We start from the raw sequence: 14,236 nt of genomic DNA, 5'->3' as shown, positions 1-14,236 counted from the left end.
AGGTTTTATTGTGTGCTGTTGCTTACACCCCCTTCCTGAATACAAAGGTTTCCTCTTTAAGTCTTTGAACTGTTCTGTCAATCACGTGGAAATGGCTTGTTTGAAGAATCTCTTCCTTTCCTTACTTTACCTGAGGATATTTTCTGCTCATACTATTGATTCTGTAATACTGCAGTTGCACAAAACCAAAGCTGCCTCTTTTGTATCTGAGTAGGCAGCGATTTTTAAAAGTAAACTAAACCCAACAAAAATACCCACAAAACCCCACCTCAAATCTGATCTTACTTATCTAGCTTGTTTTCTCAGTAAAAGAGCAGGAAGTTCATTAACATCTGTAGTGATCAACCACCCCCTATTCAACTGATTCTCCACAAAGCAATGTCCACAGCTTGTTGGAAGCAATCTGGATTCTGTCAGATACTCAGAGCCATTGGTCAGACCAGCTTGAAGGTCACTGACTGCTTGAATCCTAAACCATGGAGGCAAGAATAATCAGCTCAGCTAGAATTACTGTTTTTGTTTTTTTAATGCAGCTTTTTATGTCTCATGCACTAGGTAAGTCTCTCTGAGTATGTAACTGAAGCTTTAGATATGTCCTCAGAGGCAGCCACACAATGGAAAAATAGCTGAAATGGTTTCAAATAAGTCTGTTGTATATTTGCATATATATGTACATGCATGTATAGTACACACAACAGAAGTAATTTAATGTGCACAGTGACACTTGTCAGCACCTTCTACAAATTAAATTTCCTAACTTGCTGCCCTGAGGAAGAAGAGGAAGAGAAAATAACTGGGTTTGCTCTCACTGTTGATGGTTAGAAGCCTTCTAGAGTGGCAAAGTGAATGATTAGTTAGGTGTAGGAAGGGTTGCGACAAGGAAGGGCAGCAGGAATCTGCAGATGATTGAGAGAATAGCTGGATTTCAAGATGCTTGGGCTGTCTTTCTGATTTATTGCTGTCACTAGTGTTTAATTTCTGTAGCTGAGCTGATATGACTGAGGAGGAAGGGACTGTTACTGGTATCTTCTCCTGCTGATCCTGGTCTACACCAGGACAAGTTGCAGACAGCCATGTTCTGTTGGGTGAGAGTATGACACCTCATGCTCCTCCTGTTTATCCTGCCTGGCCTGACAGACAGAGCAGTGGGGAAGGGAATTCCGTAGTGGAATGAAAGGTGAAGAGTTCTGTGGCAGTTCCAGTAAAATGAGAGAAAGAAAATTTAGGGGGAGAAATGTATAGTGCACAATACAGTCTGTCCCTTCTTACTGATTGTGATATTGAATACTATTTCTCTTAAGCTGTCTTCACACTTTCCTTTTTTGGGTACTCCTGTCAAAACAAAAATGCACATCCTGAGTATGAAAACAGAAGTTCCTCTTGAGAAGCTTCAGCTGGAGCTATGGGAACTCTGAAGCTGAGACACATGTGAATGCATGTGTTGTGTTTGTGTGAGCAAGCAGATCTACACACACCTCCAGTCATTCTGTGAGCCGTTTGAGCCAACAGTGCCATAGAAAGAGCCTTCCTTTGTTGTTGTCTGTGGGAGTGTGTACTGATTTAGCTAAATAGCTAAATAGCTTTAGCTGATAGGCTAAAGCTAAGCACTTTTTCTTCCTTTTTTACCTCTGATTAACTGTAACCCAAACCAGTTGCCTGAGTTGGTCCACTGCAGTAATATTCATGCCAGGTTAGAAGATGCCATTGTCAGGAGAACGAGGCCAAGAAGATGTGGAAAGAAAGAAGAAGGAGGGACCATTCCTTTCTGGAATTTTCATAGAATTTCCATACCAGCCTGTGAAACAATAGTGGTCACTCAGGCTGTGGAACACAAATGTCAGCAACAAATATTTGAGTCATTATCAACAGTGAAACAATTCAAATAACTGACATTTAAATTCTGTTGTGAGGCTTAAGGATTAAAAACAATAGAGGTAAATAAAGATGGTTCCTCCCTGTCAGAAGCACTGTTGGGAAAATACTGCATCAGTTATACTTGGCTGAGATTCCAAATGTATTGCTGCAAGAAGTGTTAAAAATGTGATCTCTGATGAGGAACACAGAACTGTGAAAGGAAGGGGCCATACTAAGTTCACAGATACAGAACAGGGAGTGCAGACTGTCCTGTGCACAGCTAGGCCAACTCCCACCAGCTGGCAGCTCTGGATGCAGCTGACAAGGAGTTAGTTACTCATTTTGATATACAGATGCTGTGTTCTAGAGAAGATGGAAAAATCCAATTTCCTGACCATGCCTGATCTTAGAACTTTATAAAGCAAAGCTGTGAAAGGCAATTACAATGCTGCCAGTGTAATGATTCTTGATGAAAAATTGCAGGCTTTTTAAGATTGTTAAAACTGATTCTTTTCCTGTGATCTTTAACTTGGCTTCAGCTGATCACAGAATGTTAGAGGTTGGAAGGGTCCTCTAGAGATCATCAAGTCCAACCCCCATGTCAAAGCAGGATCACCGAGGGCAGGCCACAAAGGAGCACATGCAGGTGGTTTTGAAAAGTCTCCAGAGAAGATGACTCCACAACCTCTCTGGGTAGCTTGCTTCAGGGCTCCAGCAGTAAAGAAATGTCTCCTCATGTTGATCAGCAAAACCATGTTTCAGTGCTTCCAAAACGAACCTGCTTTAGCACCCAATGAACTTGTATTTTGCAACTTCATTTATTTTGCATAACAATTAAATAAAGCAAGCACTCCAAAGAGCATCACTGCAGAATTTCTAGCTGATGATGTAACTGATCTAACCAAAGGGATTTTTTTTGGGGGGTGACTTACCGGGTTACATTTTCTCCAAAATTTATACTTTTCAGCTTTTGTTAAGATTAATAGAAACCTGCCACTTTTTTTCCATTACAAGGAAGCAGCTTGCTGTTCTGCTCTTCTGTTAGCCTCAGGATATCAAATCATACTTTCATTAAATGTCTGTTCAGGTTCATATAGCTGTAGTCTGAATGCCTGTGTATGTGCTGTCAGGTAATGTGTCACAGTATTGTAGGAGTAAGGGTGGAATACTGAGTTGAGTAGGGGTGCACTAACCTCTCTGCATAGTAGTACAGCTCCAGCAGGACCAGAGCAATGTCTGTGCTGTTGTACTTGTCACTGGTGGTGCCACAGCTTGAATACTGGGTTCAGTTTTGGGCCTCTCATTGCGAGAAGGACATTGAGGTGCTGGAGCATGTCAGAGGTGGGTAACAAAGCTGATGAAGGGTCTGGAGAATAGATGTAGTGAAGAGCAACTGAGGAAACTAGTATTTAATCTGGAGAAGAGAAGGCTGAGAAGAGAGAATGAGAGGGAATGGCCTGAAATTGTGCCAGAGGAGGTTTAGGTTGGAGATTTGGAAAACTTTCATTCCTTCAAGAGTTGTCAGGCATTGGAACAGGCTGCCCAGGGAGGTGGTGGAGTCACCATCCCTGGAGGTGTTCAAGAAACAGGTGGACATTGCACCTGGGGACATGATTCAATGGCCATGGTGGTGTTGGGTTGATGTTTGAACTCAATGATCTTGGAGGTCTTTTCCAATCGAAGCAATTCTGTGATTCTATAGCACACTTGAGCACACAGTCACATGTAGACAGTCACTATAGACAGACACATTTACTGCTGGTGTGAGGAGCACTAGCTGTTCTCACTCGTGCCTATCCAGTATGTCTGTCCTTTGAATTTACCCTAATGACTCTTTAATTCCCTGTTTTATTACTACTTCTTTTTCCATTTTATTTTTTTGACTGCCTTATCTCTAAAACCTGAAACTGCTTTCCCTAGGCCAACCTGGAGTTCTTTACATGAAATGGTAGTAATTCATTCAGGAGCTCTTTTCTCTGGCTTTCTTGTCTGCTTTTATTCCAGTACCTTAAGCACGTTACAGAAATCCTTCTCTGATAGCACGTTGGCAGACAATTTTACTGCAATCAGAGGGCTCTTGTCCCACATAACAGATTAAAATGGGGAAAGCAGGTTTGTGTTTCTTACTCATATGACATTTTAAGATTGCGCTATACATCCTGAACTCTGGGGCCAGTGAGGTTAGTGGAGGATGCAGAAAACCTTGCAGAGTGGATGCATCTTGCAAGATCAGGTCTTGACAATTGGGCCCAGCTCTTTATTAAAGAGTTGGGACTATGTACTGTCAGATGACAGTGACAGTATTTCTCTGTGCTTTTGCAGTAGCACAGTGTAAATAGATATTTGAAACAATGGTGCCTGAGGACCTGTGGTCCAGAGCAATGCCTGAGGTCTTGTTTAAGACAAGGTGAAGAGAATAATTTTGTCTTGTACAGTTAGGTGTAGTTTCCCAGAGGAGGTTAGCATGTAGGGAATGTGGAAGAGTCTGCAGGTAACTTCCACTGTGGTTCACTCTCAGTTCTCAGGTACAGAGCTGGTTAAGGACTCTGTACTCCCTATAGATTTGGGCCTTAACTCTGGGTAAGAGTCAACACCTGATGTGCTACTACTGCATTTCACATTGCCTTGGATAGCCTTATGGAGCTCTGTGGAGCCTAGGCATAGTAAAAGACGTTTTTAACTGCTTCTCTAGGAGGTGTTGATTTGCTGTAGCTCCTGGTCAATTTTCTTTTTCCTTCCTGCCTTGCTGAGGTGCTGGAGTTTCAGGTAATGGCTTTCATTGTTGCTTTTTTTTTCTTCCTTTTTTTTTTTTTTAATATTGATAATGTACAAGGTCTAAGCCTGTTAGTAACACAGAACTACATAAATCTGCTACTGATTTTTATTATGAGTAGTAAAGTCCATCTGAAACTGATCAGAACAGAGTGAAGGTGGAGAAGAACAGCTATTGAGCTAGTTAGTAGCTAGATAAGGCAGATACCCTTCAAGTATTTTGCACTTATTTTAACAGTATATGGGTAGTTTTTATATAAATGTAATACTATAAATAATACAAGAAGAAATTTTAAAGATTAGAAATATTATAAAACTCAGATATATTTGCTTGTGAATTGTAGTGGTGGGCAAATCCTAAAAACTCACACAGCTCACAACAATAGCTTCAGTCCCAAATCTCTGTGCAATGAAGCAATTTTTGGTGCCTGTATGATGAGAACTAATAGTGACTTGTGAGCCAGGAAACATGAGTTCTTAACTTGCCTGTGGTCATACAGCACATTGATTTCCCTTCCTGGTGTCTCAGTGTTTTCAGATGGAAGATGGTGCTAAGGATACTTACCTTGCTCTCTGCTCTGTACATGTTTAGCAGTGTTCTGCCTGCACTGCATGGTTGGCTTCTTAACTGTATTGCCTCTGTGTAATAAAAAAGAAAACACAGAAAAGTAAAGGGATTGAAATATCAACAGACTGAAAATCATGAATGAAACTCTTGATGTCTGGTGGTTAACTGAAACACAGATGTTTTGACAGTCAATGGTTTTAAGAAGAAAATTACTCATTTTTTATTATTTTGGTTTTTTAAAAATATGACCATTGCAGTCCACTGCAGGTAAAATCATAAAATAAATCTTAGAGGCACCAAATAAAGCAAATTTCTTGCTCTAAGCTCCACTCTTGACTCTTGTATAATGTGAACCACATGCAGTTGCTGATACATACGTGAATGCACATTATGTGTTCCTGTACATGCTTGGAGGTGGTGCATTTTAAAAATGCATATGAAGGATGCTGAGCCTTTATGTCTTTGAACTTGAATTCTGAAATGAAGCATGCAGATTGAAGCTTTGAACAACAGTTTTCTGTCCAACTCATCCATTTGGCAGGCAATATATAGCAGTTTCTTAGCAGAAGAAGAAATCAAGTATGTATCAAGAAGTTCTGAATTGAGAGAAACCCATGGAACAGAATATAGAACCTGTAATTGCTGCAAAGTATTTGCTCATTTGGTGAGAAATACTGTGCTCTGCAAGCACTTTTAGTTGCTGCTACAGCATACCAAAACGACAGGAGCTTATTGGTGTGTCTGATTACATGTGTGAACAAAGGATGATGTAAAAATCCTGCTCAGGATTTGGATGGCAGGATTTCCTTACTGTTTATACTCCCCTGTACAATTTAGAGTGCTAGGCCTAATGTTTCTGAAGATCAAAGTTCAAGCACTGTTTTACATGACCTATGGGGTAATTTTAGTGGGAAAACTTCCAGCCACTGCTGGAAGTTCTCTTTAGTACGTTGATGGGAACCAAACCAACATCTTGGCGTTGATGTAGCTCATGTATCTTGACTAAAGATCCAGGGAAAAGTGCATTTTCAGGATTAGAGTGGGGTTACGAAGTTGAATAGCAAATGGTGAGAGACTAGAGGAGAAACAATTAATAGGGAAGATGCTGATACTTTAGGAAATATTTTAGTTAAGTGGTTGGGAGAAAGACATGTGGGAGTGAGAGCTGAAGTGCAAATGGTCTGTGTCTTCTGGGGATGGCATCATGGAGGCTCCTGAGCCAGGCCTTGAAACCAAATGCGTTGACAGAGCTGCCTACACTGTCCCTTTCCTGTGTTATGAACATCTCATTTGCACAAAGATTAGGTCCAAAACAGTGTAAGTACTTGGTGTCCCCTATGCTATGAAATACCATCTTTGCTCAATTACTGGAAAGACACCCTCCCACAGGGAACCACAAAGCTGTAATGGAGTTGAACACAAACATTTGTTTTGTTTAAAAATCCTGGTGTAACATTGCTGTGCAACTTTTGAAATGTCAGTTCCTGTAAATGCTCTGAGCCTGCAACCAACAGTGCAGAAAGCGCTGGAAGAACCCGTTGTGGAAGCGAGGTTTACCAACCTCTTCAATGTTTCATGCTAGCTTCACAATGATCTCTGTGGCTCCCTGCTTCTTCGATGGCTTCTAGCTTTCTGGTTGTGACATCTCTCCTGATGTGCTCAGACAGAGGGAATATGCAAAAGGACGGCTACAGCTCTGTGTTCAGGAGATGTCATCTCCGATTGACGTCAGGCGGGGGAGCAGCAATTAAGGCTTCAGTCGACTTTCTGCTCAAGCTCGAGGCACACTGGGGGAGGAGAAGAGGGAGAATGAAGGTATAAGGGAAAAGTAAAATAATGGGAAGGGGGGAAGAGATTGAGAGAGAGTAAAAGGCAGAGAGGTGGAAAGGAAGGGAAAGTGCACTGTGAAATAAGTGCACTGGCAAATAAGAACATCATGGGAAAGTCAGGAGGAAAATGGACAAAAAATATCAGAATATTTATAAGGGGGCATGATGAAGAAATAAAGGAATGAGCATGTGACTGAGAGCTGAAAGAGGAAGTGATAGAAGGAGGCAGGTGGCAAGGAGAACAAGAGCAGGAAGGTAAGGGCAACTTGCGTACTTTTAGCTATTTGCTGCTGGCTGATAGCAAGAGAAGCATACGGTCAAATCCATCAACTATCATGCTGGAGGATCCCTTTATTCCTGACTTGCAGCAAGTTACCAAAGAGATGTTTTTTCACAGCCATCTGTCAGTGGATAAGAACAGCTTTAGAGAATTGAGAGATACAGGGGCACTGGAGAAGGAAAATGAATGCCTGGTCCTGCTCTGCTATCCCTTCCATGTCTGGAGAAGGCATCTCTGCAAGGCATAATCTCCTTCACTGCCTTAAACCAAGCTACATCTTAGTTAGGCCCAACCGTGTGCCTAAAGGACATTACATCTAAGAGGTGGCTGAGATAAAAGATTTGTGTAGTCAGCACAAAAGATGCTGTGAGACAGGTGAAACATTTGCATAAGGCAACAATGCATATCTGTCACTCTCCTTTAGGGTCAAGGTGTGGCACAGACACACAATGCAACAAATTCATGATTCTAATTTCTTTCTGCTGAGATATGATATTGCCTAGACATTGCAGACCATTGCCAGTAGAACCTTGCTATGGTTCTGTGTAGAGCAGAGGCACTCAAATGTTTTCTTGGGTTGTAAGCTCCAATTCGGAAGTGCTCATGACATCAAATACTACCATAACCCTACTTCTGTCACAACCTCATCTTTTAGTCTTTAGTAACTTCTCATGTAGAGATTCCAGCCAAGACCCATGAACCTATTGCTGACCGTAGTACAAGTATATGGGAAGAAATATGTTGTGGGGTTTTATTCTGCCCTGTGTATCTCACTTGTAGTTTGTATCAGTTACCATGGACTCCTTTATAATTAACAGGGGGAACTATGAATTACTTTCAAGATCCCTGTTTCACATTGGCTAGCTCAGAAATAATGCTTATAGTTAAGACTTGAAAGCTAGCCAACACCTATCTCATCTACTGTGCCAGGAAAGCAATCTTGTCAAGTTGCTAGAACAGGTACAGGGATCACCCCTCAGAAAACTAAGGTACTGAAAAATTTTGAGATTGCAGCTGGATTAGGGTTGAATTTGCTTTATGAACCCCAAATATGTTCCTCCTTAATAGAATTACTAGATTTCATCTGCCTTTCCATCTTTGTTGCTTGAATACCTAGTTGTTTCTTATGGCTGTCACATATCTCTAAGGGTTTGTTTGGGGTTCCATCTTTTCCTTGCTGCTTGGCATCATCATGACTTTCTCTTTTATAGCAACTGCCATCTATTCTGTTTCTGCTTTGAACATCTTCAATGCTGAAGATGGGTGTTAGAACCTCCGTTCTTCGTCTTCACCTGTTTTTTACATTACTGCACCCTTGAGGAATCCAGTGTCTTTGTGCCACAACTCTACTTCTGTAGTTGATCTAGGCAGAGGTAAAAGGTCAAAGGTGATGACCATCAGGAGCCATCAGTAGCTCACTCTTCCTTTGCTCATTCTGGAATCCTGACTGGCTAAAAGAATTCAACTTCTCAGAGACTTTTTCCAAAGTATTCTCAGTGCACCAGCTATTAAACCTTGAAATACAATTTGGAACATAAACTTTGATGGGATTATTAAATCTACAAGGTTTAGCGGCAGAGAGCTAGACTGTTGCCAAAGCTCCATGCTTTAGCTTATTAATGGTTACTAAATTGGGGTGAGAGCTGGCAGAGGGCAAGCAGAGAGTGAGATGGAGAGAAGCACAACACTTATGCATTCACTATCCTTTGTAGGGTTTTATTTTCCCATCTGGGTTTCCCCCTGCAGAGCACCAAAATGGCATTTAGGCCTGCGAGCAGTGCCAGACAGCTAAGTAGGCGCTAGAAGTCAGCCCCTGATGCTATTTGGCATCGATGGGCCTCTTTGTGCCAGTGGTTTAGTGCCAAGAGTAATTGTGATTTACACCCCTTGCCCCTTTGGTGGCAAAATGGTTTTGATTAAGTGCATACCACATTTATTAAGTCTTGCACAACCGAGCGCAGGGTCTTGACTGGGACGCCGTAAAAGGCAGTGAGATTTACACATCTCACTGCAGGATTCATTTAATCTCTTGGGGATTTACTGACCTTCAATTAGAACTGTTAAGTACTGTTTACTTGGTATCTAAATCATGCAAGGCCCAGCTAGAGTTTCTTTTTTGTTTTCATTAGTAATGTTGTGATTAAATGCGGGAGGAGAAAGGAAAAGACCCAAACACAGTGAGACCTGGTGAGCACACGCCTAAAGAGAATGACTTTGAAGGCTTTAAATCAAAACACTGAACAAACCAAACTAACTCATTTTCCTTTAATGATACAGGAGGCCATTGGTTCAACTGAAAGACAAGAAGTGCCTTTATGGAAGTTATGTACATACTGAAGAACACATTTTTCCCTTTCTTTGTGCTCACCTAATGCAGTATCCATGGATTTAATGGAAGAATAACTTTGAACTTCAGAGAGCTTCCAAATAGGTGTTGAAAGAACTTCTCAGGTTGGACATGGAAAATTTATATGCTTAACTGCCTGAGGTCACTGAAGTTATCTACAATTAAGGTACTTCTCTCAAATTAGCCAAGAGGAGCCATATTATGAAGTAGGAGTCTTATTCCATGTTCCTCTAATAAAGTCCCAATGACTTCAAAAAGTCTCCTGTGGTTCTAATGAAAAGATCATCCATCCTTTGCTGCCAAATACACAGAATTTTGTGATGTCATAGAGGATTAAAAATGCAAATGAGGTCTGTCTGAGTGCATATTACAAAGCAAAAATGTCAGTATTTTAGGTTTAGATTCCCACTCAGTGAAGTGCTGTTCCAGCTGGCTAGCACTGCTGTCACAGAGAGGAAGTGAAAAGATTTTGTCTGTGAACAGAGCTCAGGTTAGTGTAAATAGCTTCTGGTCTTCCAGAATGTAGTATTGTTAATAACTGGCTAAAAAATGTTGGCATATTATGAGTGTCTGTGTGTGAATACTCAAAGTTCAGAGGTGAACTAATTTTGTCTCATTTTTGCTGGGTACGTCGATCACGTGGCATCTTTCTGTGCCCTGAGTAGGTAAACACACACAGCAGCACTGAGGACCTGTTTGCTAGGATGAAACTTGAGTTTGACAGTCTGCAAATTCCTTTTCCACAAGTATTCTCTGGATGTTTCTTTAGAACTTGGCTGCTTCTGAGACTTTTCCTGCCAAGAAACTGGTTGGCTGGACCATTCATGGAAAGTGAACCCCAAAGGAACGTGAACAGAATGAATTCATGGGTTGGATAGCCATATAAAATGTGGAGCATTTGATCAGCTCTCATTAGTAGCTAGCAGCTCAGGCTTCTTGTTTCCTCCTGACTACTCAAATTAATAACCCAGCTCTCCATCTTTGTGCTTTCTCTGGCATTATATCAAGTTCAGGGGAATGAGGTGTGGAGGGGTTCAAGGAAACAGGGAAATGGTACATGCCCTTTTAATTCAAGTTGTAGAAAGTTCACTTGAGACCTAAATGAAAAATTGAACTCACATCTCCAGCCACAACCAGAGCTGTATAGGATCTGGACCGGGGCACATGAAAGTAATTCACAGGTTTTGGTGGTGGAACCAACTTGAATCAAAGTCCCCTTATTTTAGGGTACATCAATTATCAATTATGCAATTTGGATCCTAATTTTTACACAATCTCATCTGAGTAATGACTGTGTATGGATATGTGCATGCACTCAGTAGTAACTAATTGAAAGAAAGGAAAGGGTCCTTTGTTTTCTGTATTGGTGACATTAGCAGCCCAGGGCCAGTGTGAAACAAGAAGACAAAGAAGAGAGGAGTAGGAAGTCTCAAAAGGACCACGTCAGCTATCAGCGCCTTACTCTCTTGTTAAAAATCCATCCTCAAAACTGCATCACCTCCTTATGTTATGGTGACTGACTGGTTATGTAAACAGGGAATCATTCATCTTTGAGCTCTGGTTTTACTGAGCCTTGTCAAACTTGTGGCTAGATTTGCAAGTGCTGTTATGTAAACAAGTAGCAAGCGGCAGCTTATAAAAGGGTGCAGTAGTGAGCAGGCTGCTGTCAGGTGTATGATCCTAGGAATTGTTCTCTTGGAATAAAAGTGTAATTGGATGTGAAACGTGTCCAAGAAGTTCAAGAGTTTCTGGTTCTTTGGGTGCTTCATTTACAATGTCCTAACTGAGACATTTACTGTCCTTTGACTTGCGTGCTTTAGTTGTGTAGGATTACTACACCTCACTCCCATCACTCTCATGATTTTGCTTTTAAACTGGGTCCTCTAAAAGCCCAACTTACATGTCCACAGGGTTTTTCTGGAGTTCTAGATCCAGCATGATCTTAATGCACATACCATGGTGATTTCTGACCATGCTTCAAATTGTCCTTAGATCCATAATTGGCCAGAACAAATGCACAGATCCAAATTTGTTTGAATACTTGAGGTGCTTGTGACTCTATTTTTGGTATTTGGAACAGGTGAGTGAAGTCTGCTCATCATTGGTGAAGTTAATAGGCATAATTAAGCCCAGCTGGGTGTTAAAAGTGAGGAGTTCCTTGACACAACAGTGTGGCAATGATTTCAACGACTATCCTCGCTTGTCTGTTTTTCTTTACAGTGTCTCAAGCTGCAAGAAGACAATCTACAGTGGATTATTGAGCCAGCTGCCGTTCTGCTGGAGGGGTGGTGAGTACATTCATCCAATGATGACAGCAAGGCAGGATTCTTTTGCCTTGCTACTCGAGATACATTAGGCAGTCCTACAGCCCCTGAAAAGCTGATGCTGCTCCCTGCCTGCCGTCGGCCCAGGCTGCTTGCTGATGAATAGGAGGTGCTAATCTCTTTCTTCCTAAGAGACCTCTTTGTACAGAAGTGTCAGGATTTAATTGGCTTGTTCACACTTTCTCCAGCAGACCGACTTCTAACACTTCCTCCATGCTCCACCCCCACTTCTTGGTTCTTGGTGTCAACACGGCTGAAAGTGTTTAAATTCCTTTACACACAATCCTCCTCCACACCAACTGCACAACTAGGTGGACTGTTGAGGGTGGATGTGCTGGAAGCTGTTAATACTAAAGAGCAATTGTTGTTGTGGTGGTTTTCATCTGAAAGGATTGCACTTGAATGCTTGCAGGGAGTGAGGCATTTTCTGTGGCCAAAGTATTAATTCTTTGCTGGAGTGGAAAAAAAAATAATTCTAATGAATCCTTTTTTGTTTTCTTGCATTTGATGAAGTGTATTACAGTTATAATAGCATCTACTGGTCCCATTGAGAAATTCAAGCTCTGCTGTGCAAGGTGGTGGGTACACACCTGATGAAAATCAAACTTCACTTCTGTAAAGATTTTGTGCCCTATATGAAAGTCAATCAGTGTAATGGATGAAAAAGAGCTATTTATTCACCCACTTGTTAGAGAAACTGAGTCACAGAGAGGTTTAATTGCAAATTTCGTTCTCATTCTACTCTGAGGACAAATAAAATTTGGCAATGCAGTTGACTCAGTGCCTCGATAGCTTCTGAGACTATACAGCCCAATGCATAACCAGGAGCTGTAGAAAAGCAGGGTCTATTCTGGGATTAACCTTTGCCATACTATAGGACTGGACTGAATCACTTTTAGTCTTATTCCTTCTCTCTGTCTTCTCTTTATGGTCTTTGAGCATCCTGGGACAGATACTGTGACTTTCTAGGTGTTTGCAGTGTGGTAACTATATGGTGCATTCAAGCTTCTTGATGCCACCAATGACCAGTAACAAAAGTGCCAAGTTAGTGGTGCAAGAAATGAGGGGGAAATGAGAAATTAAGCATTGTAGGCTAAGACAGGACCTGATAAGTTTCTGATGCTTTTATTTTGGATGACATATTTTCTCTTTTATTTTCCATTTGTGTAGTACCAGTGACTCTTGAAATATTGCTAAGCAGGCATTATTGAAAGGTCCTCAGCGGTAGGAACAGAAATGGAAGTGGGTATTGTGGTCAGGCTAACATCTGATCCAAGAAGAGAGGAGATAAGAGTTCAGAGAACAAGCCTATGAAAATTAAGATGGAGAGAAGTTAGGGCTAAAGCAAAATGAGTATTTGTTTGGGGAGAGGAATCTAGATAGACCTGGCAGATCCAGCCGTGTGGCATATAGAGTCATTAAAGACCAGAAGGTTGAGCAATGAAGAACCAGTGTTGCTCATGGCTACTGAAAAGGTTTACCTTTATAACTGATTGTGGAACAATCACTAATTGGATCAGGCATTTTGATGCCTGGGGAGACTGATACTCTAGCAGTCTTGAAGCTTGTTCTGAACAGTGTATGTCATCCTTACACCCAAGGTACAAGAGGCACCACCCTTCCATTTTTGGATCTGAGAACTGAAACTTGAGCAGCCTCTGTAGTGTCACTATTAAATAATTGTTCCACAGAAAGTGAGGGGTTTGCTTTTTCTTTTTGTTGTGGTTGGTTGAGTCATAGCCAACAAATAGAAAAATCATTCCATGGTTATCTGAGAGACGATGTCATATACAATGGCAATTAGAAATATTTCCAAAATTAAACCTCCAAAGGAGGAAGTGAATTACAATGCAAGCAGCCTTTGACCCTTGAGAATCATAATGGCTTCCTGGATTTGGAGATATTATGAACTAAAGCCAGAGAGGTACTGCTGCTGGGTCATAATAAGTGTTAAAATTAGAACACAATGTGGTAACCTTGGGTGTGTCTTTCTGATCTGAATTCTCCTCCCACCCACACCTCTGCTTAATAATGATGTGTTTCGAAAGGCCTGCGTCTGGCTGCCTGAATGTCTGGGCATTCACATGCAGTGCATCAGCTCGGGTAGTTATCACCCTGCCAGACAGTGTGGGCCACAATCCAAAAAAGGACAAAAGTACTTGTTTACACTGAAGTATGGGAACAGTCCTGCCAAAGTGAAGATGGCCTCTGTGCCGGGCTCTGACGCAGTGAGATGTGGCCATAAGGTCCCCATTTCTGAGA

Source organism: Indicator indicator, chromosome 26 (assembly GCF_027791375.1).
Source record: "Indicator indicator isolate 239-I01 chromosome 26, UM_Iind_1.1, whole genome shotgun sequence".
Taxonomy (NCBI): Eukaryota; Metazoa; Chordata; class Aves; order Piciformes; family Indicatoridae; genus Indicator; species Indicator indicator.
Note: the sequence above shows the minus strand (reverse complement) of the source record.